At 44.0% G+C, this 22,547-nt stretch overlaps 1 long non-coding RNA gene, 1 other non-coding gene and 1 pseudogene across 2 annotated transcripts; 1 reads left to right on the top strand and 2 right to left on the bottom strand.

The window, feature by feature from the left end:
• The window catches only part of LOC125993026 (janus kinase and microtubule-interacting protein 3-like), a 128,075-nt pseudogene that overhangs the window by 65,645 nt on the left and 39,883 nt on the right, over positions 1-22,547 (bottom strand).
• Positions 5,758-7,288, bottom strand: LOC137839922 (uncharacterized). The gene is made up of 3 exons (XR_011086318.1): positions 6,580-7,288; positions 6,264-6,491; positions 5,758-6,180 (listed from the first exon to the last, which is right to left on the bottom strand). It is a non-coding gene; the product is annotated as an uncharacterized lncRNA (long non-coding RNA).
• trnas-gcu (transfer RNA serine (anticodon GCU)) lies at positions 19,115-19,196 on the top strand. The gene has a single exon. It is a non-coding gene; the product is annotated as a tRNA-Ser (tRNA).

The following is a 22,547-nucleotide window of genomic DNA, read 5'->3' as shown; positions in this document are numbered from 1 at the left end:
TGGGTATCCAGAGGCAACGTCTTGCGTCGCTTTGTTGCTTTGTATTTGTAGCCTACTTAATTATTTTAATAGTAGGCATACAGGTCATGTATTGACAGTCTATATTGCCTTATAAAAAGTTTTTAGATTTTTGCCGCTCTAGACAGGTATGTTTTTTTTGGGGGGGGTGGGTCAACATGGCTTTTTGAACATTTTGGGTTGCCGACCACTGGCCTAACACGTGAACGATCCCCAGTTTGAGACTGGGTGGAAAAAGCTTCTTCTACTATTTCTTGTCATTGTTGGTTCCTATGCAAAGTCCATGACACATTAAAACGATTTTGCGCTGCAATTATGTTGTGGTACCTGATTTGAGACTGGGTGAAAATTGGCTTCTTTCACTAATTCAGATGGAACCATGCTGAGTCTGATACATTCCATTTGGTAGTTCTTAGCCGTGTCTAAATTCAAAGTCAAAAGTCAAAGTCTGCTTTATTGTCAATTTCTTCACATGTCAAGACACACAAAGAGATCGAAATTACGTTCCCACTATCCCACGGTGACAAGACATAGTACACAATATACATACAAGTAAACAATGAATAAATAAGAGTGATGATGTCATGCTGTCATGTGTCGTCCTGGTCACTTCCTGTTTTATTGTGTAATTTTCCTCTCGTTCCAGTCGGTGTGTCCTTCCCCTGTGCGTCCGGTCACGTGACTCCCTGATTCCAAGTGTGTGCACCTGCGCCAATGACCAACTGTCTTCACTTGTGTTCCCCTCCTGTGTCCATATAACCCGCGCCTTTCCCTGTGTCCAGTGCCAGTGCGTCTTGCCTTGCTCAGAACACTAGCGATCACGAAACCCTCGAGTTCCACGTAGAAGCCTTCTTTGAACGACTTTGATCACCTATGTTAACTTGGTTACATAGTTATCTTCGTTATAGTCTTTCCCTCGGTTCGAGGCGCTTTGATTTCCCCTTTTTCTCTCTCGGTTCGAGGCGCCTTAGTTTCCCCCTTTTTTCCCTCATATTGAGGCGCTTTTTGTTACTACTGCCATTGGAGAAAATAAACACATCTTTGGACTTTGGAAACTCTGCATTCGAGTCCTCTCCCTGCTCCGCGCCTGACAGATGAATAAATAATAAATAAGCAAATAATATAATAAATACGAGGAGCAAAATTGGAGCAAGTGTGCATACAGCAGACAGTCAGAATATAGCGCAAAAATACAGGACGCTACGCAGAAGGGGGGAGAGAGTTCAGGATCCTAACGGCCTGAAGTATGAAGCTGTTGGTGAGTCTGGTGGTGCGGGAGCGCAGGCTCCTGTACCTCTTCCCAGAGGGCAGAAGATCAAACAATGAGTGAACGGGGTGACTCACACCACTCACAATCGTGGTTGCCTTGCGGGTGAGATGGGAGGTGTAAATGTCCTTCAGGGAGGGGAATGAAGCACCATTAATCTTACCAGCCGTGTTCACTATGCGCTGCAGGGCCTTCATGTTGTATTCAGTGTAGCTACCACCCGAAACATCACGTGTCACACAAATGCAGCCTGTAAATGATGCGCATGTGACATTGGCCTGTCGAAAATGGCAGAGAACGGGAGACAGCTGTGTTTCAAAGTAGGCCTCATTCGATAGTTGAATCCGAGACCTCTCCTACCCTAAGCGAGAATCATGCCCCTCGACCAACGAGCCCTGTATCAAATTAGCTGACGCCGTTACATTCCGATTGGTAGCGAATATGACATTGACCTGAGGACTGCATTTCGGTGATTAACGAATTTTGATAAATATCATGGCGTGGGTTTTCTCCGGGCACTCCGGTTTCCTCCCACATTCCAAAAACATGCTTGGTAGGCCGATTGAAGACTCCAAATTGTCCCTAGGTGTGAGTGTGAGTGCGATTGGTTGTCTGTCTCTGTGTGCCCTGCGATTGGCTGGCAACCAGTTCAGGGTGTCCCCCGCCTACTGCCTGATGACGGCTGGGATAGGCTCCAGCACGCCCGCGACCCCCGTGGGGACTAAGCGGTTCAGAAAATGGATGGATGGATCATGGCCAGTTTGCGCGTATTCTTTCAGGGTCATAATTGTATGTCTACCGCTGCCTCGTGGCAGCCAGGCCTAAAAAAAGATGAAATAAAGTGGATATTAAAACATAGGTGGACGTAATGTCTGGAAGCTTGTGTTTAACAGAAGACTGTTTGGCAACAATGAACAATGGACAAATTCAGCAAGGTAATTTAATTAGGCCGTGACCCAGATTTGTTCCGGGGATGCTGCGGCCACAACGCTACACGATCATGCAATAGCATACAATGAGTTTAGGGTCTTTTTTTAGGATCTGCAGCCAGGACACCCAGGCATACAATGAAAGAATGTTGATGTTAAAATGTTGGTGGAACTATCAGACTTCCAAAGACTTGAGATGAGACAACATTGGAAAAACTTGACAGTGTCCTTAAGTCACTTCAATGCATAAGTTTCAAGTGCACATAGCTAATGTTGACCAAAATGTGCCATATAAGGTAGCGAGGAATTGAAACTAGAATCTTCTGTTCCGTAGTCAGATGCATTATCCATTGTGTCCATTGCCCAGGAATAGGTTGTACCTTCCAAGCTTGTGTGTAATACTTTTGCAAACATGATTCAACCGGAGTTGCTGGGGCCGCAACGCAGAGTACTTATCACTATACGATCATGGCTTATATGTGGAAGCATAAAATGAGTTCAAAACCTTTAGGATCTTCAACCAGGACACCTAGGCAGACCATGAAAGAATGTTGATGTCAAAATGTTGGTGGAATTATCCAACTGCGCAGATCCGATAATCCCAAAGATTTGGGGTGAGACAACATTGAAAAAACGTTTTTCTTTGTTGACAGTGTCACTTCTTTTGTGGCTTACCTCTTCATCATTTCACATCTAAAGTATCGTATCATATTACCTTGCGGGTTATACCACACCGTACATACCATATCATGTCGCCCATACAACTCATGCATGAGATGCAGTGGCTGAGATATTCAGGCGATGTGTTGCTACCCGATTGTGGTCTCCACTCATCATTTCATATCACATCCTCGCCGGATTTTCAATATCTTCACATCGAAAGTATCTTGGCACAACGTACATAATGTGATGTGTCAACACAAATTGTCCAAGAAGAGGCGGCCGAGAGTTTAAGGTGATGGATTGATAATCCGCTGTGCTCTGCACGCATGGATTCCCATCCTCGTCGAAGGGTGGTTTTGAATCTGGAATCTGGCTTGTATTTGACTCTACATAGTAATATTTATATGCTCTTTGGCGGCTTGGTGGTACACTGGTTAGCACGTCCACTTCACAGTTAGGAAAGTGCGGGTTCGATTCCACCAACAGCTGTTGCATGTTGTTGATGATGTCTGTTGCTGGGTCAGGAAAACTAAGATGTGGAGTAACGGTTTGTTCTTTATTGGCAAGATCTTGGAATTGTTTAATGGCGGTCAATGCACACGGCACTTCAGCAGATGTAACAACATCCCCCATCTCCAGGTCAAGCTATTATACTGTCCGGAAAAGGCGGGAAAGCGTCACCTGACTATTTTGTATCTATGTTTATGAGAGTCACTGTCCTGTGTGTGTGTGTGTGTGTGTGTGTGTGTGTGTGTGTGTGTGTGTGTGTGTGTGTGTGTGTGTGCGCGCGTGCGTGCGTGCGTGCGTGCGTGCGCGCGCGCGCGTGCGTGCGCGCGTGTGTGTAAGTGTGAGTACGTGTGTGTGTGTCTATTCCATGGTGTAATGGTTAGCACTCTGGACTCTGAATCCAGTGATCCGAGTTTTAAGTTTCAGTGGTACCTCAAATAATTGGTCAAATAGTATTTGATAAAGTAATCACATGTTCTCCGAGTTACAATGTCAACTGGTGGAACTTACTTTAGATCTTGGATGGTTCGAAAGCTAATGCTCTTCTAGATTACCGTATAATGTTGGCATGGTGTGATTGTGAGCACTCTGAATCTAGCAATACAAGCTCAGGTCTTGGTGGAACTTACAATTTGTAGTCATTTGTCTGGAACAAAAATTTGGAAATTCCAATCCAGTACATTGTGTACAGCACTATGAGTGTGTAATCACTGCTTCCACTAATTTTGTCAGTTTAGTAAAATGAGCGCCTTAGAGAGTGCATTGTGCTTAGAAAAATGATGCCCCTCCTTCTGTCACTGCCAGGGTTCCATAGTGTAATGGTAAGTACTCTGGACACTGAATCCAGCATTCTGAGTTCAAGTCTTGGTGGGACCTCAAATATATTGTCATATAGCTGGGTAGAAATTGTGAAATGGTTGCTTGTGTGCTGCCCCATGAAAGCCTATGCTTCTATACACCTGAGGGTTCCTTGAACACTCAACTCTGAAACCAGTGATCCCAGCTCAAGTCTCGGTTGGACCTCAACCCTTTGGTCATACACGGTCATATGCAAAAGTTTCATTCGTATGCAAAATCAATTTCAAGATTTTCCTTTATAAATCATTGGCTGTTCAGATCAGCAATATCAGTTAAATATATCATATAACGGACAGAGACAAAGATATTTGAAAAGTGAAATGAAGTTCATGGGAGTTACAGATTTGTCAAGAAGAATGGTCCAATATACCTTCAACCAGAATCCACACTCACATTAGAAGCAGCTATAGAAGCTTTAGGAAGTATCTAGAGCAGTGTTTCTTAACCTTGTTGGCGGTACCAAACCCCAGCAGTTTCATATGCGCATTCACCAAACCCCTCTTTAGTGATTTTTTTTTTTTTTTCAAGACAGAGATGTTTTTACTGGTGCACAAAATGAGCCGTGCATAAACATCACCTTGTTCAAAGAATAAAACAAACACAATGCATGAATTCACAACAAATGACATACCAGCAAATCAGTGTGACTTCTGCTTTTGCCTTTGTGAGACCAGTTCAGATATGTGGATATATAAATCAAGTGTGTTCGGACCTCTGCAGTGGAGGCTCTGTCGAACCCCTGAAAACCACTCACCGAATCCCCAGGGTTTGACCGAACCCAGGTTAAGAACCACTGGTCTAGAGGCTGTTATTTCTGCAAAAGGAGGATGTTAGAGATTTGCTCACTCCAACTTATTTTGCAAGAACCAAACAGGAGACAAGCAAGTTCTTTTAGACACCTGCAGGTGGAGAGTCCATTTGTCGCTGTCTGAACAGCGATTATCGAATGAAGTCTAAAAGTCTCCTCCCTGCAAGGGCATATTTATTAGGAGGAACAGAGTGGGGGTGAGTGGACAGGTTTGGTGAACCCCCGGCCTCTGATAAGATCAGAGCAGGGGGTGTTTTACACTGTTGTGGGAAACAGAACAACTTTGATTGCTTCCCCTGCAGCTGGTCAATCAAGCAGAGGAAGCAACCACTTCATCTTACTCTGCATTGTGAGGGCAAGACGTGATTGATTTAATCATTACATTGTGAGGGCAAGACAAGATTGATTTAATCATTACAGTCTACATTCCAACATAATCCTACGATAAAGATAACCTGGAAAACCCTAACATCTCCCTCCTGTTTTATCATATGATTATGTCACCCCAAACAACAAAGACAAGCAAGAAGGAAAAAAAACACACATATATATATATATATATATATATATATATATATATATATATATATATATATATATATATATATATATATATATATATATATATATATATATATATATATATATATATATATATATATATATACGTATAATGAAGAAAGTAGAATGGTAAAAATAAAAACAACAACCAATGATAGCAACACTTTCCAGTGAAGATGAGGCATTACCTCAATACCCCAGATCAAACTTATTGTGTAAGCGAAAAACCTGCTGGCCAGATGTCATTAGCAGGAAAATTCTTACACGGCCCCGTTGCCACAGGCGACCAGAATGCTATCAATAAAAAAGAAAAAGAAAAACACAGAAACAGTACATCTGAGGGAAGAGCGCAAGGACAACTTTGTCTCCGACGGACCATACTTTATGGTCATCTGGAACGTTCGCACCCCAGACAGGGTCATGAGGGTCAAAGGTTGCAACTGCTCTGCGTCGAGTCCAGAAGAGTTGTGTGCTCCTGTCAGCTGATGATGTCATATCCTGTAGGTGTGGTCTGTCACCCACACTGGTGCACACACTCCTGTCCAGTTGGCGGGCAGCATCGGATAAACCTTGTGACCACAAAGCCACCAGCCATTCTGTATGAAGTATGTTCCGTTTGATGGTGTAGCCATGTTGGTTGGAGAGCCCTCACCACCTGAAATGGCTCTCTTATCTTGACACTCATCGGTGATGTCCAGAGCTCCCATCCAGTTTCCTCCTGGAGAGCAGTCGTCGTTAATGCAGACGTGGGTCTTGTTACCTTGGATGTAACATGTGTAATTCACTCCAGCTGGTCTCTCTGTGTAGGCCACTTGTGGTATTGTTCGTCCTTTAACAGTCACATTGAGATTTGCCCAGAAGTGTTCATCATAGGCACCGTCTGCAAGTCCAGAGTGGGATGGGTCGGTATCACTGATTGTGACTGCTCGGCGTTGATATCCAACTCCTCCCATGGATGCCATACATACGTTTCGCTTCAGTGACATTCATTGCTCTGGCCTCCAAGCGAACTTGCGTGGAGGAAGGGGGGAGTTTCGAACACACATAGCACGCCTCCTGTGTGTGAGCTCTCACAGTGAACCTGAGGGTTGTCCACCTGTGAGGGGGAGAGATCAGGCGGCAGTAAATTTGCATTGGACACATCTTTCAGTTTGAGCGTCCTGATTAGATAATCTGCCCAGGACTGCTCTTCATCTGTTGCTTGCAACTCTCGTAGTCAATTGTAGTGCCCATTTAACTGGCAAATAGGAGTTTTTTTTTTTGTTTTTTGTTTTTTTGAAACAAGCTCTACAAAAAAAAAAATGTTTGTTTTGTTTTGAAAATGTTTTGAATATGAATCAAATCCATATGTTGTATAAAGCTGACTGACCTGCCCCACTATCCCTCCTCTTGAGCCATGTGACGCGCACCATGGCTCAATATTGCTGCCCATTTGCATAGGTTCTTTGGTAGGGTAGGTCATTTATAGATGCCATTCTCTAATCTTGCCCCTGTTTTGACAACTAGCTTAGCAAGTAAATGGATGGCCTCCCCGAATGGGGAGCGACTCAGCTAGCAAATGATTAGACATTTTCACTTTGTTGTAGTTTCTTTAGTTACTTTTCAATCGTTTTCTCATTGTTTATCACAAGAATCTTAGAAATTTGAATACAAATCAAAACGTATGTTTTATTTTACTCAATTTAGAGAATCCATATGTAGTAAAGTTTTGTAGTACTACATATGATTTCATCATCATTTAGTTTGACTTTCTTTCCAAAACGCTTCTTAATTTCTCAGTTCACACATCTTCTACATGTGTTACTGGTTCTCCATTTTTTTTCTCTAGTTAATTATCAATCCAAAAGCTACGTGTTTCTTTCTAACATTCAACCTGCTCAAAATCACTCTTTCATCAAGGTCGCTCTAATTTTCCATAGTAGTCGCCAAGGACTTCAACCATTCAACCTTTCATTCAGGCAACCATTCATCAATGCTCATCATATGTATCTCACACAGTCTCCAAAAAGGAGTCTTCCTATCACATCGGTCCCAATTCATCCAAGCTCACCACACAACACTCATATATCACTTTCAACTCAGGTTTCCTGGTAGAACAATCCACCACTTCAAAAAAAAAACTCAACTAAAACAAACAATTGGCAAATTAATCTGAATTTTTCTTTGTTTTTAAATTTGAAGAACTCAATCGCTCAGATTTAGCTTGCAATTAGAATTTTGCATAATCTTATAACACAACCAATCAATTATTCCTATTAAATGTAGCATCAGCACAATTTAGCTTCTTCCAATTCCTGAAAGCATGTTCTGTCATTTTTTTTTTTTTTTCTTCGAATTTCTCATGTGGGCTCGACACTTAACATGCACTAATGTGGATTAGTTTTTGCTTGCAAACAGATTTCTCTCTTTTTCCTCTCATTTTTATCTTTCAAAATCATTTCTGTTCTGCGGTGCAAATTGGATAGACCACAGTCTAGCAAAATTTTTTTTTTTTTTTTTTATACTAAAACTTTAGCCAATGTTCATCATTTTAACATACGCACACACATGCACAGCTCTCGCACGCAAAAGGTAGTTCCCAGCACCAATGATTCGTCACAGGCTGGCCATTTCCTGTGGTCGATCATGAGCTGGTCCCTCCCATGCACACGAGGACAGCACATTCTAATTTTATTTATTTATCTTCTAGAAGCAAGTTGCATTTCTTTACCACTTGAACTCTCAACTTCCTTTCTACTCCATACTTTCTCTTCCACTTCGGCATATATTGCATACAATTAAGAAATCTACTTGCCATGAACTTCTCGTTTTAAAGAAGAGCAGAGCAAGAGATTTACCGTTTTTATTTCCCATATTAATTCTAGTAGTTTTAGGTTATACAATCTCTTTGTCTCAAAAATATTATTATTATTATTATTACTATTATTACTTATTTATTTATTTAACTATTGCTTTGAGGATCCTCAATGCATGTTTAAATTGACCTTTCAACAAATTACTAGCCTGTATTATTGCCGTGGATCAATGCTAGAACTGCTTTTTTGTCAATTTATCCTACCAGTCACACACTCAATCACACTAACTCCAGCGCTTTTTTAGGCCTATCCAGGGATGGGTGTAAAACCCTCCCAAACAGCTTTGGAAAAACGGACAAAAGAAAAAATCTACGCCCTTCTTCAATTAAGAAAAAGAAGCTCTGTTTTTCTTAGCCCGTTTCTTCCACTGGGACTTGAACCCAAGCTGTTCTTTGGCTTGGAAAAACATACAAAGAAAAATCTACGCCCTTCTTTGATTAACAAAAAAGAAGCTCCGTGTTTCTTAGCACGTTCCTTCCACTGGGACTTTAACCCAAGCCAGATCCCTCAGCTCGGAAAAACAGACCAAGAAGAGTCTACACACTTCTTCGATGAACGAAAAAGAAGCTCTGCCTTTCTTAGCCTGTTTCTTCCACTGGGACTTGAACCCAAGCTGGCTCCCGTGCACCTCTACGTGTTACGCGTTTAACAACACAACACAACTTTAGGCCTTTAACTTACTTGTCCCCTGGTTCGTTGCACTGCCGGGTCCCGTCAATCCACCTCTGTCAGACGAAGGCAGACCTAAGATGCTGGCCCAGCGAAGAATTTCCTTCCCAGGTCTTTCTTTACCAGGTCCGGCTAGTGGACGCTGGCCCGTCGACGGTGTACAGCGCGTCGTCCTCCGTCAGCCAGATGATGGGTATGAGGGTCCCGGGTTTCGGCACCAAAATGTTAGAGATTTGCTCACTTCAACTTATTTTGCAAGAACCAAACAGGAGACAAGCAAGTTCTTTTAGACACCTGCAGGTGGAGAGTCCATTCGTCGCTGTCTGAACAGCGATTATCGAATGAAGTCTAAAAGTCTCCTCCCTGCAAGGGCATATTTATTAGGAGGAACAGAGTGGGGGTGAGTGGACAGGTTTGGTGAACCCCCGGCCTCTGATAAGATCAGAGCAGGGGGTGTTTTACACTGTTGTGGGAAACAGAACAACTTTGATTGCTTCCCCTGCAGCTGGTCAATCAAGCAGAGGAAGCAACCACTTCATCTTACTCTGCATTGTGAGGGCAAGACGTGATTGATTTAATCATTACATTGTGAGTCTACATTCCAACATAATCCTACGATAAAGATAACCTGGAAAACCCTAACAGATGAGTCCATAGACCATAGCACGCTCCAACCACAACGCAGCAGAGGATCCATCTGGCATATGGATCCCCATTGCTACTAGGATAGCAGAGACACCGGGACACCGGCGGCGGGCCCTGACAACATCCCGGGTCGAGCGCTGAAGGACTGTGCTGGGGAGCTGTCGGGTGTCTTCACGGACATCTTTAACGTTTCCCTGCAGCAGGCCATCGTCCCCTCGTGTTTCAAGGCTGCCACCATCGTTCCTGTGCCAAAGAAACCTGCACCGTCCTGCTTCAATGACTACCGCCCTGTGGCACTGACGCCCATCATCATGAAGTGCTTTGAGCGGCTGGTCATGGAGCACATCAAGTCCGTTCTCCCCCCCACCATTGACCCTTTCCAGTTTGCGTACCGTGCCAAGCGGTCCTCTGAGGACGCCATCTGCTCTGCCCTCCACTCGGCCCTCACCCACCTGGAGAGAAAGGACTCATATGTGAGGTTGCTGTTTGTGGACTTCAGCTCTGCCTTCAACACCATTGTGCCGCAGCGACTCATCTGCAAACTCGACGAGCTGGGCCTCAGTACCTCCCTCTGCAACTGGATACTGGACTTCCTCTGTCAGAGGCCTCAGGTGGTGCGTGTTGGCGACAAAATCTCCGCCAGCATCACGCTGAGCACGGGAGCCCCCCAGGGCTGCGTGCTCAGTCCATTGCTCTTCACCCTGCTGACGCATGACTGCACTGCGACCTACAGCGACAACCGCATAGTGAAGTTTGCTGACGACACGACTCTGGTGGGTCTCATCACGAAGGGCGACGAGACTCGGTACAGGTCGGAAGTTGACCTTCTGACCACGTGGTGCAGGGACAACAACCTCCTGCTGAACGTCGATAAGACCAAGGAAATGATTGTTGACTTCCGGAAGGGTCACACAACACACCTGCCGCTGATCATCGACGGTGCTGTGGTGGAGAGGGTGAGCTGCACCAAGTTCCTGGGGGTGCACATCAGTGAGGACCTCTCCTGGTCCGAAAACACCTCGTCACTGGCAAAGAAAGCTCAGCGCCGCTTGTACTTCCTGCGGAAGCTCAGGCGTGCATGTGCTCCTCAGGCAGTCCTGTCTACATTTTACCGTGGCACCATTGAGAGCGTCCTCACCAGTTGCATTGCTGTCTGGGGTGGTAACTGCACTGAACAGAACTTGAAGGCCCTGCAGCGCATAGTGAATACGGCTGGTAAGATTATTGGTGCTTCGCTACCCTCCCTGAAGGACATTTACACCTCCCATGTCGCCCGCAAGGCAACCTCGATTGCCAGAGATGTGAGTCACCCGGCTCACTCTTTGTTTGACCTTCTGCCCTCTGGGAAGAGGTACAGGAGCCTGTGCTCCCGCACCACCAGACTCGCAAACAGCTTCTTTCTCCAGGCTGTTAGGGCCCTGAACTCGCTACCCCCTTCTGCGTAGCGTGCGGCACTGTTGCGCTACTTTCGGGAATGTCTGCTGTACGCGCACTTGCTCCTTTTTTTTTCTGCTCCTCCTATTTATTTATTGTTGTTTATTATTGTTGTTGTTGTGTTATTTATTCATTATTTATTCAGCACGCTTTTGTTATACTTGTTTACTTGTTGTCTGTTGTGAGCCATGTCTTGTCACCGTGGGATAGGGGGGAACGAAATTTCGGTTTCTTTGTGTGTCTTTGGCATGTGGAGAAATTGACAATAAAGCTGACTTTGACTTTGACTTTTTGACTTTGACATCCCCTCGCCTAGCGGAGTGGGGATCGTTGTCCGCATCATTGAGACGCCCCACCACTCCGAATTAGGGGTCCAGCACTCTCTGCAACTTGCAGTGGCTGAGGTGAATCCAGCTGGCCACTCAGCAAACTTGGAATGGTCCCTCCCGTCGTGGCTCGCCCAGGTCCTTCGTTTGATGACCTTTATGTAGACCCAGTCTCCTAGATTGATGGGGTTGTCAACCTGTGAGGAGGAAAGATCAGGCGGCAGTAAATTTGTCTTTGACACAGTTTGAGCGTCCTGATCATATAATCTGCCAAGGACTGCTCTTCATCTGTTGTTTGCAACTCTCGTAGTCAATTGTAGTGCCCATTGAAGTGCAAATAGGAGTGTTTGCGGGAAGAGTTAGAACACTTCCTAATGATTCCCTCTAACCAAAGACTACTTATGATAGGGGCTTTCCCATTTATTGCCTCCTGGTTTAAAAGATATTGTCTTACCCATGCCTTCTTTCTCCTCACACGCTCGCACCCACACAGGGTGTGCGCACACACACACACACACACATCTGCACGCACACATACACGAAACGGCATACAAAGTTCAGACGAACGACAACAGACTCACAATTTTACAGAGATTACGCACAAACACAGAACACTCAGACAAAGGGATTCTAATCCATCTCTCATGTAGCTTCTTTTGATAGAATCTCCTATCGGTAACTGTATAGCAGACGTTTTAGCATATAATCCCATACTGCTCCCTCGCTTCTACTTTTTCATGTCGGTGCAGTCGTAGGTGGCCCCTATTGCAGTCATTGTCTTGTTAACTGTCGCCTTGTGACTCCTATGCATGATTGTGTGAATGTCAAAAATTGAACGTACCTAACTTTCTGACCATCCAACCTCCACTGTGGTACAAAAAACCTTACTATTGTATTGAGTAGGTACATTGAGCAACCTAGCTTCCTCCTGACTGCCAAATGTCCTGTTCTAAAATTTATATAACTCGACCTCTACGTCTTAAGCTTGATGAGCCAAAATATAAGATCTTGCTCTTGTTTCCTACCGTTTTAGCCTATTTGTTTTATCCAAATCCGTTCAATCTCTTATTATAATGCTTTTCTCTGTAGCCATACGTATTTTTCAAATTTTTATTTATTTATTTATCAAATCTCCTCAGTTCTGTAAAACTCAGTGCACAATGAACCTCCCTTCCACTTTGAACCAAGCTTCACCAAATTTGGTAACGCCGTAGCAAGGAGTGCGATTTGGTTGTCGGACACTCCAAGTCCATATCCTTTTGCCGCACTTCACCCTCTCAAGTTGGTGTTCTTTTGTTGTTGCTTCAGAGAGAGCCCATCCATCACTCTTGAATCAGTCCATTGTTCAAATGAGTAAATTTTTATCATCGTGAGTTCCTCCGCTTTTCACTGTCTTTTCTCGTCCCCGAGGATGTTGTCTGTCCTCCGGAGTGTACTTGTCCCCCGCCAAGCACAACAGCAGTCTTTTCTTGTCCTTAGCCAAAGGTCAAAGGTGGTTCAGAGCCAGGCACCATTTTGTAGTTGTTCACGGCCGCAGGCGAAGTCTCGGATTGGGTTTCAGGGACCCTGACACTGAGAATGACAGGCTGGGACATCAAACTTGTAAGACTATCTCCAAATGTAGCTGCTTCCATCAATTTGCTGGTAACGTTTGTTTACCAAACTTCAAATTCTTCTAATAACAGCGGTCTCGTTTTTATATCGTGAATCCTGCAACTCATCCTATTTTTGAGCTACATTTTATCAAGAGTTCCAATTTAATCGGACAGTATGTTGTCTTCAGTATCATTATTGAAAATCAACTCATCGAGGTCTGCGTTCCACATCAAGCCCTGATATATGTCTTTACCTCTTAAATGTTATTACCTGTGTCATGCTTGCTCAAAAATGTGACTTAGAATATGGTGCTGTAAGTTCTCAATCTCCCCAATGAAATTGGATCCCACCTCGTAGTTCTTATCGTTCTCATGTTCCTGTTAGCCTGCAATTGTCCAAATCAAAAATGTTTTCTTTTAACTGTCTTTCTTTTGAACCTCTAAATCTCTCGTGTTGCTAACCTATGTACACCAGAAAACCATTTAAAAAAGGGTCTTAAAGAAAGGACCAACAGATTACTCCCAATACGGATCTCCTCATTATTTACGAGAAAGCACTCCTTTCCTCACTTGGGTGGGCGCACACGGGGCTGCTGGACAATCTATGACCCCACAGTCAGCCTCCCCAACTCTACACGGTGCATATCTTGTCAGTTGTTAATGGAAACCAGATGTGTCTCGTGCCAATTAGTCTACGTTCATGGACCAAGGCCCAAACAATTCCTCACGAACCTGACCCAAAACATGACCTGGTCACACTTACGCTTACTAGTGAGATATACATTGCATGATACCAGAACAAAAACCAAAGCCGTATCTCTCGTGCACCTTTTTTACGCGTTTAACAAACAACAACACAATCACACAACTTCAGGCCTTTAACTTACTTGCCCCCTTGGTTCGTTGCACTGCCGGGTCCCGTCAATCCACCTCTGTCAGACGAAGGCAGACCTAAGATGCTGGCCCAGCGAAGAATTCTCTTCCCAGGACTTTCTTCTCCAGGTCCTCCTAATGGACGCTGGCTTGTCGACAATGCAGCACGTCCTTCTTCATCAGACAGATAGCGGGTATGAGGGATCCCGGGTTTCGGCACCAAAATGTTAAAGATTCGCTCACTGCAGGTGGAGAGTCCATTCGTCGCTGTGCGTACAGCGATGTTCGAATGGAGGTCTGAACTCTCCACCCTGCAAGGGCATATTTATTAAGAGAAACAGAGTGGGGGTATGAGTAGGCTGAATAGAAAGCCCTTGTCCTCTAGTCAAAACATATCAGGGGATGTTTTACGACCTTGTGGAGGATGGGACAAGGTAGGTTATTTATTACCGGTTGCATTCCAACATAATCATACGATAAGGATAATCTGAAAAACCCTAACAAATACTATAGCTAAAACGGCCTGTTGCGTTTTGTTCAAGATGTCCATCGTTAAGCAAGGAAAACAAAAATGTGCAGTAACAGTTTTTGTAACAGATGTTAGGTTGTTTAATGGCAGTCAGTGCACAAGGCACTTCAGCAGATGAAACAACGTCACACTCCAGATCAGAAGGCTTTATACTGACCAAAAGCAGGAACTTGGAAGGGAATGGGAGGGAAGGATAAGGTGTGTTCTGTTATCACCTGAATGTCCTGTTATTTACTGAATGTTTTGTGACTATGTGTCATGGAACTTAACTGAGCTCTGTGTGCCGCGCCTGTGCTCACTGCCTATGTGTAAGTGAAAGTCACAAAGCTCTGTGTGCTGTGTCTGTGCTCTGATTGAGCAACTATGTTTGGGTAAATTATTTACACATTGATTGATATGATGAAGTATATATGTTTTGTCAAACGCACCTCTTTCTATAAGGTGCCCCCGGCTACCCGGTAACGGGTTTGTCTTAGCCGGGTTCGGAGAAAGTAATGCGTGGTCAAAGCGGAAACATCTGCTGAAGGACAGCAGGTGTACGAGCGGGGGAAAATTGTCCAAACCCTATACAGCGTGGGAAAACTGACCAAATTCTATAGGGCGTGGGAAACTAGGCGGTCTTACCCTATAGAGAGGATATAGGTACCAGACAAGTCTATAAAAAGTCCTGCAGAGGCAGCTACGAGGCTTTTCCCCCCAAAGAGCGCTCATACGTGAAGAAGCCCGAAGGAGTTTCAAGATTTTTTCCAGAGTCCCGGGATCTTTGTGTGAGACGCAGGATCGCTGGTCTGAAATTAACTTGGATTTACTCCAAAGAATTGAACTGGACAACTTTACAGGAGAAACTAGGTGAGAGAAAACGACTTTTATGTATTTTAGCGAGAGTGGGGAATAGTCATCGGGCCACCGGCTCCCTCGAGGCCAGCCTGTTTCTCTAATTTGGATTTTAGAAGTAAGATCGGATTGATCACTCGACTTTGCTTCCACCAAAAATAGCACGCAGCTGGTGTCTACCTTTTCCCTCTTTCATGAACTGTGTTTTGCAATCGAATTGTTCTGGGATTGAATTATTTTATTAACACGGGTATCAGTGAGTGAAATTGTTCGGTTTCTGGAGTAATTGAGATTTGTAATTCTATTTCATGTTTCTTCAATAAATGTGTTTTGTATATTATTTACTTCGTTGTGCGCTGATTTGTACTGAATGTGCAATCGATGGTTTGGGGTTGATTTGACGATTTGATTAATGTACGGGGGTTTATTATGGTATAACATAGGACCGTAATAAATAAAAGTAACATCAGACAATTTTAGAGAATTGAATAACTTTCGTAGTTGTTTGAGACACGAGTGAATTTCAATCCGTTTGAAAGTTTGCTTCGTCTGAATAAATTAACGGAAGTGTTTAAATCGGATTATTGGGTTGGTGTAGAACTGAAAGTAATTTAATTATTTGAAGGGCGCAGGCCCGTTTCCCCTTTTGACGGGCCGCGTAACAAGTAACTCCGAACATATTAGAGAATTAAATAACTTTCGTAGATATTTAAGGGAAGAGTGAATTTCGTTAAAAGTGAATTCGTTTGAAAATTTACTTCCTCTAAATAAAATAACGACGATGGTTAAAATGGATTATTAGAGTTGGTGAAGGATAAAAGTATTTTGATTGCCCGTCGGGCGCGGCCCAGTTCCTAAATTTGTCGGGCCGCGTCAAAAGTTAAACAGGACACGATCGAAAAATAGACTTGCCTTCCAAATTAATTACGGGGCAAATCTAAATACAGTAAGACATTTTTATTCGTTTTAAGAAAGTTGTTACTCTATTTAAAGCAATCAAGTGGGGTGAAGCACTCCGACAGTTAAGTGCAAAATCTACATATAAGGAGTTAGAATTAATAATATAAAGTGCATTAATTTTCTTCTTAAATGCTATTATTGTCACACTTTTATTAATTCGATTCTCTTTCGAATAAAAAAGTTGGTCGGCTCGCTGCATGAGCGACCAAGTGGAACGGACCCATATCAACATTTACTTCGGCAAAACTAGTGCTTGGGTGCGCTATACAAACGAATCCCTGAGGTCTTAACAAAGACATCTAAAAATATCCGTAACATAATAAGAACTTCAAACATTAGCGGGGAGCCATCAATACGATGCGGTCACTTCGAAGTCTTGCCTCGAATTGAGTTACTCGGCTCGAGCTTCGGGTGACTTGAGAGGGATTGGCGTCGTACAGAAATTAGATTGATTCCGGTGGAGTTAATTTAACTCGGGTGGTTAGATTACGGACGAATCTCCGAACCCGGCTAAGACAAACCCGTGACCGGGTAGCCAGGGGCACCTTATGGAAAGAGGTGCATTTGACACATCTTATCAGCGTGATTGGGGTGCAATGACTTCATAAGTGCCACCTTAATTTATTTGGCTTCATACTGTCCGCTTCATACATTGTAAGGTACAGTAAACACACCGGTGTCTTTCCTCGTCTCCCATCGTAGTCACACTGAAGCCGAGCGCTACGTACGCTTCGTCATAGTATTGCCTTGCCTTAGCTTTCGTGTGACTCTCAATTCTCGTATCTCCGTCTCTTTCTGCCGTTTTTTTCAACCCTCTTAAATATTTTTCCATGGTGTCCCACTGCACTTTTTATCACCTGCTTTGTGCTGTGAGTGCTTATGTTCCAAGCACTCTACGTGCGCTCTACACTGTCGAGCAGTGGTCACCAACATGGTGCCCACGGGCACCAGGTCGCCCGTGAGGACCGCATGAGTCGCCCGCAGGACTGCTCTAAAATGATCTCAAATAGCAACACTTGTCAGTGAACTGCATCTATTTATTTTACAATCAAACCTCGGTTTTCGAACGTCCCGGTTCTCGAACAAATCGGAATTCGAAAAAAAAAAAATTGAGATTCTTTTGCTTCGGTTGTCGAAAAAAATTCGGAGGTCGAACCTCGCGAGATGAGCCGGGAGGACCCGAGAAAACTCGACCGTGTGGCCCGGATGCCGACTGACTTCGTTGTTATTGTATTTTCGTTACTTTGAGTAATATATAACCCCTAATCATGCCTCCAAAGAAAGCAAGTGGGAGCGGTAAAGCCATCCTAAAACACAAAGACGCTCTTAAAGCAACGCGACAGCGAGCGCCTGGCGCGCTGCGGTTGCGCGATTGGACCAAATTAAGCTCCCTGCGCACTGAGGTCCACTTAAATTTTGGAAAGTCCATCAGAACTTCAAAAATATTTTCTAAATTTCAGCGACGGCTCTGTCACATTATTGCAACAAGCGCGGTGCAGTTGCGCGGTGGGCGACGCTCTACGGTTGCGCCTTCGGCGGTGCGTTGCAGTTGCGCGATCAGACAAATATGCGCAAATGAAAAAATGCTTTAAACAAAGGCGTGGGTTTTTGTCTTGAAACGAAATTTATTTTTTTCCATTATTTTTAATGGGAAAAATAGATTCGGAATTTGACCGATTCGCTATTCGAACCGCCTTCTGGAACGGATTGTTGTCAAAAACCAAGGTTTGACTGTATTTTTGCTATTCTTGTTAAAATCACACTTACATGTGAACTGGAAATGACAATAATAACACATGGTGAAAGCCAAATTGAACAAATTGGCTATTTCAGAAGTGTGCTTCAAACTGGTAGCCCTTTGCCATAATCAGTACCCAGGAAGTAGCTCTCGGTTTAAGAAAGGCTGGTGACCCCTGCGCTAGGCCAACGAGCCACGTAGTAAATTAGCTGACTCCGTTACATTCCGATTGGTAGCGAATATGACATGGACCTGAGGACTGCATTTTAGTGATTAATGAATTCAGATTGATATAGCCAGTTTGGGCGTGTCCTTTCAGGATCATAATTTTGTGTCTACCGCTGCCTCGTGGAAGACAGGCCTAAAAAAAGATGGGAACACTTGCGGGAGTTTCACCAAGATGAATTTGGACGAACTTTATGAAATAATGTTGATGTTAAAACATAGGTGGACGTGTCTGGAAGTCTGTGTTTAACAGAAGGCTGTTTGGCAACAGTGAACAACGGACAAATTCAGCAAGGTAATTTACTTACGCCATGACCCAGATTCGTTCCGGTGATGCTACGGCCACAACGCTATACGATCATGACCAATATGCAATCGCATACAATAAGTTTAGGGTCTTTTCTTTAGGATCTTCAGCCAAGACACCCAGGCAGACCATGAAAGAATGTTGATGTTAAAATGTTGGTGGAACTATTCAACTGTGCAGATCCGATGATCCCAAAGATTTGGGGTGAGACAACATTGAAAAAACGTTTTTCTTTGTTTACAGTGTCACTTATTTTGTGGCTTACCTTTTCTTCATTACACAGCCAAAGTATCGTATCATTTTACCTTGCGGCATATACTACACTGTACATACCATATCATGTCGCCTATTCAACTCATGCATGAGATGCGATGGCTGAGATATTTAGGCGATGGGTTGCTACTCCATTGTGCTCTCCACTCATCATTTCATATCACATCCTCGTCGGATTTTCACAAGCTTCACATCCAAAGTATCTTGGCACAACGTACGTAACATGACTTGTCAACACAAGATGAGGTGGCTGAGAGGTTAAGGTGATGGATTGCTAATCCATAGTGCTCTGCACGCATGGGTTCAAATCCCATTCTCATCGAAGGTTTGCTTTAAATTGTTTTGGAGTGGTACAACTGTTTTCCAACATCCCGGTTCTCGAACAAATCGTTATTTGAACAAAAAATTCCGGAATTTTTTGCTTCGGATGTGGGACAAAATTCGGTTGTCGAACCTCGCGAGATGAACCGAGAGGACCCGCATGCCAAGATTCAAGATTCAAGAGTTTTTTATTCGCCATGTTTGAGCGTGCCAAACAAGGAATTTGACTTCGGTAAATCACAGCCTCTGTTCAACATTTGGATGACTAACAACAACACTCAGGACATGTGAAGAACGAAAGATATTCTCAAACACCAACTGATCTTAAACTCCCAAGAGGGCAAGGAAAAACTCAAAACTCCAGCTAGGGGAAATGAGAAACCTTGAGAAGAGACCACCGATGGGAGGGTCCCTCATCTAGGATGACCAGGCTGCAATGGATGCAGAGAGGACACATAGTACAAACAGTGTAGACAAAAAAAGTGTGGCAAGCGGGATGTTATTGCACAGTAATGACTCTGAGACTCTAAGAGTGGTGTGAGTTCATCAGAGCGACAGCCTGGGGGAAGAAGCTGTCTCTGTGTCTGCTGGTTTTAGTGTACAGAGCTCTATAATGGCGTCCGGAGGGGAGTAGTTCAAACAGGCTGCAACCTGGGTGCGAAGGGTCTGTTGAGATGTTACTTGCACGTTTCCTGGTCCTGGACAGGTACAAGTCTTGGATAGATGGGAGGTTGATTCCAATTATCTTTTCTGCAGAATTGACTCAGTTTGTTATTAACGTATTTGCTGGTGTATAAGTCGACTCGGTGAATAAGTCGACCCCCTAAAATTCGACGGAAATTTACGATTTTATGATATATCCTTTGTATAAGTCGAGCTCAATTGTTGCATTATATTAAACTTCAAAATTCAATCAGAAATATGCGAAATTTATTGACGAAATGTGTTCAAATTTGCGAGTTTGTAGCGAGCGATCTATACGCCATTTTAAATTTACTTCATGACCCTGTGATTTTACGCGCCGAGAGAGACTAACAACAATGAACACTCTTAGAAACTGGTTTATTTTTAGTTAAGAAACAACAAATTATAATTATAAAGTGATTGCCGGTACATCGAGTTCAAAATTCGTCTTCGTCGCTATTTCCGAAAAGCTCGTTCCATTCGTTTTCGTTTAGTTTGTCGTCATAAAGGGCATCTTCTTGGTCTTCTCTATCCTCAGTTTCCTCCTCCTCCTCCCAGATAAGGTCGTCTTCTGTCCCATCGAGAGCGTTTGGCGAATATTTTCTAAGTGCCAACGGCTCTTGCGCCATAAAGAGTTCGCCTCGGCTGGTTCCCCATGTCGGCCAGAACAAGTGAAAATTCGGCCTCTTCCCCTGGAAGTCTGGCCAAGTTTGGCAAATATTTTCAAAGTGCGAACGACTCAACCGCCTTAAAGTGTCCGCCTCGGCTGGTTCCCCGTGTCGGCCACCACAAGTGAAAATTTGGCCTCTTCCCCTGCAAGTCCGGCCAAGTTTGGCGAATATTTTCAAAGTGCGAACGACTCAACCGCCGTAAAGTGTCCGTCTCGGCTGGTCCCCCGTGTCGGCCACCACAAGTGAAAATTCGGCCTCTTCCCCTGGAAGTCCGGCCAAGTTTGGCGAATATTTTCTAAGTGCCAACGACTCAACCGCCGTAAAGTGTCCGCCTCGGCTGGTTCCCCATGTCGGCCACCACAAGTGAAAATTCGGCCTCTTCCCCTGGAAGTCTGGCCAAGTTTGGCAAATATTTTCAAAGTGCGAACGACTCAACCGCCGTAAAGTGTCCGCCTCGGCTGGTTCCCTGTGTCGGCCACCACAAGTGAAAATTCGGCCTCTTCCCCTGCAAGTCCGGCCAAGTTTGGCGAATATTTTCTAAGTGCCAACGACTCAACCGCCGTAATGTGTCCGCCTCGGCTGGTTCCTCCGGTCGGCCAGAACAAGTGAAAATTCGGTCTCTTCCCCTGGAAGTCTGGCCAAGTTTGCCGAATATTTTCAAAGTGCCAATGACATTCATTTAGACATGGCGATTGAATGTTTACGTACCGGTAGTTATTGTCGTTGCTTGACGCGCGATGACTCGCACATTCGCTCAATACCCAGTACTTCCCCCTAGCAGTCATCGTCGCTGCCCGGCTTTCGATGTCCATTATTGAGGTGAGAATATTTGAAATTGTTGCTGAGGATGCGTGTTAATGCAACAAACGCTTTATAATGATTCAGTTTCTCGCTGTTTGATGAGCCTGACGGACGCACACCCACGCACAATGAGATGCATGAGAAACGGCCTTGGTTACCATCACATTTGAAGTGATGAATACGAAGTTAAATTTTATGACTCGGTGTATAAGTCGAGGTCGATTTTTTTCAGTCGATTTTGGATCGAAAAAGGTCGACTAATACACCGGCAAATACGGTACATTCTCGTTACTCTGAGGATTGCATCAACTCTAATCATGCCTCCAAAGGAAGCAAGTGGGAGCAGTAAAAACATCCCAAAACACAAAGACGCTCCTAAAGCAATGCGACAGTGAGCGCCCGGTGAGTTGCAGTTGCGCGATCCGACCAAATTAAGCTCCCTGCGCACTGAGGTCCACTTAAATTTTGGAAAGTACATCAGGACTTTCAAACTATATTCTAAATTTTAGTGACAGCTCTGTCACAATAATGCGACCATCAGTTGTGCAGTCGGCGACACGCTGCAGTTACGTGATCGGACAAAAATGTGCGAATGAAAAAATGCTTAAAAAGGGCGTTTTTTTTTTTTTTCTTGGAATGGATTTTTGTTTTTTTCATTATTTGTAATGAGAGAACATGATTCGGAATTCGAACGATTCACTTCTCGAACAGCCTTCTGGAACGGATTGTGCTCGAAAACCAAGGCTCCCCTGTATCTGTAATCTGGTTTGTATTTGACTCAATATAGTAATATTTATATTCTTTGGCGGCTCGTTGGTGAATTGGTTAGCATATCCGCTTCACAGTTAAGAAAGTGCGGGTTCGATTCCACCAACGGCTGTTGCGTGTTGATGATGTCCGTTGTTGGGTCAGGAAAACTAAGATGTGGGGTAACGGTTGGTTCTTTATTGGCAAATCTTGGGTTGTTTAATGGCGGTCAGTACACATGGAACTTCAGCAGATGTAACTCACCCCAATCTCCAGGTCAGAAGGTTTTATACTGTCCGGAAAAGGCGGGAAAGCGTCACCTGATCATTTGGTATCGATGTGTATTGGAGAGTCACTGCTGTGTGTGTGTGTGTGTGTGTGTGTGTGTGTGTGTGTGTGTGTGTGTGTGTGTGTGTGTGTGTGTGTGTGTGTGTGTGTGTGTGTGTGTG

This window comes from Syngnathus scovelli, unplaced genomic scaffold (assembly GCF_024217435.2).
Source record: "Syngnathus scovelli strain Florida unplaced genomic scaffold, RoL_Ssco_1.2 HiC_scaffold_25, whole genome shotgun sequence".
Taxonomy (NCBI): Eukaryota; Metazoa; Chordata; class Actinopteri; order Syngnathiformes; family Syngnathidae; genus Syngnathus; species Syngnathus scovelli.
This window is presented reverse-complemented; position numbering and strand designations above follow the sequence as displayed.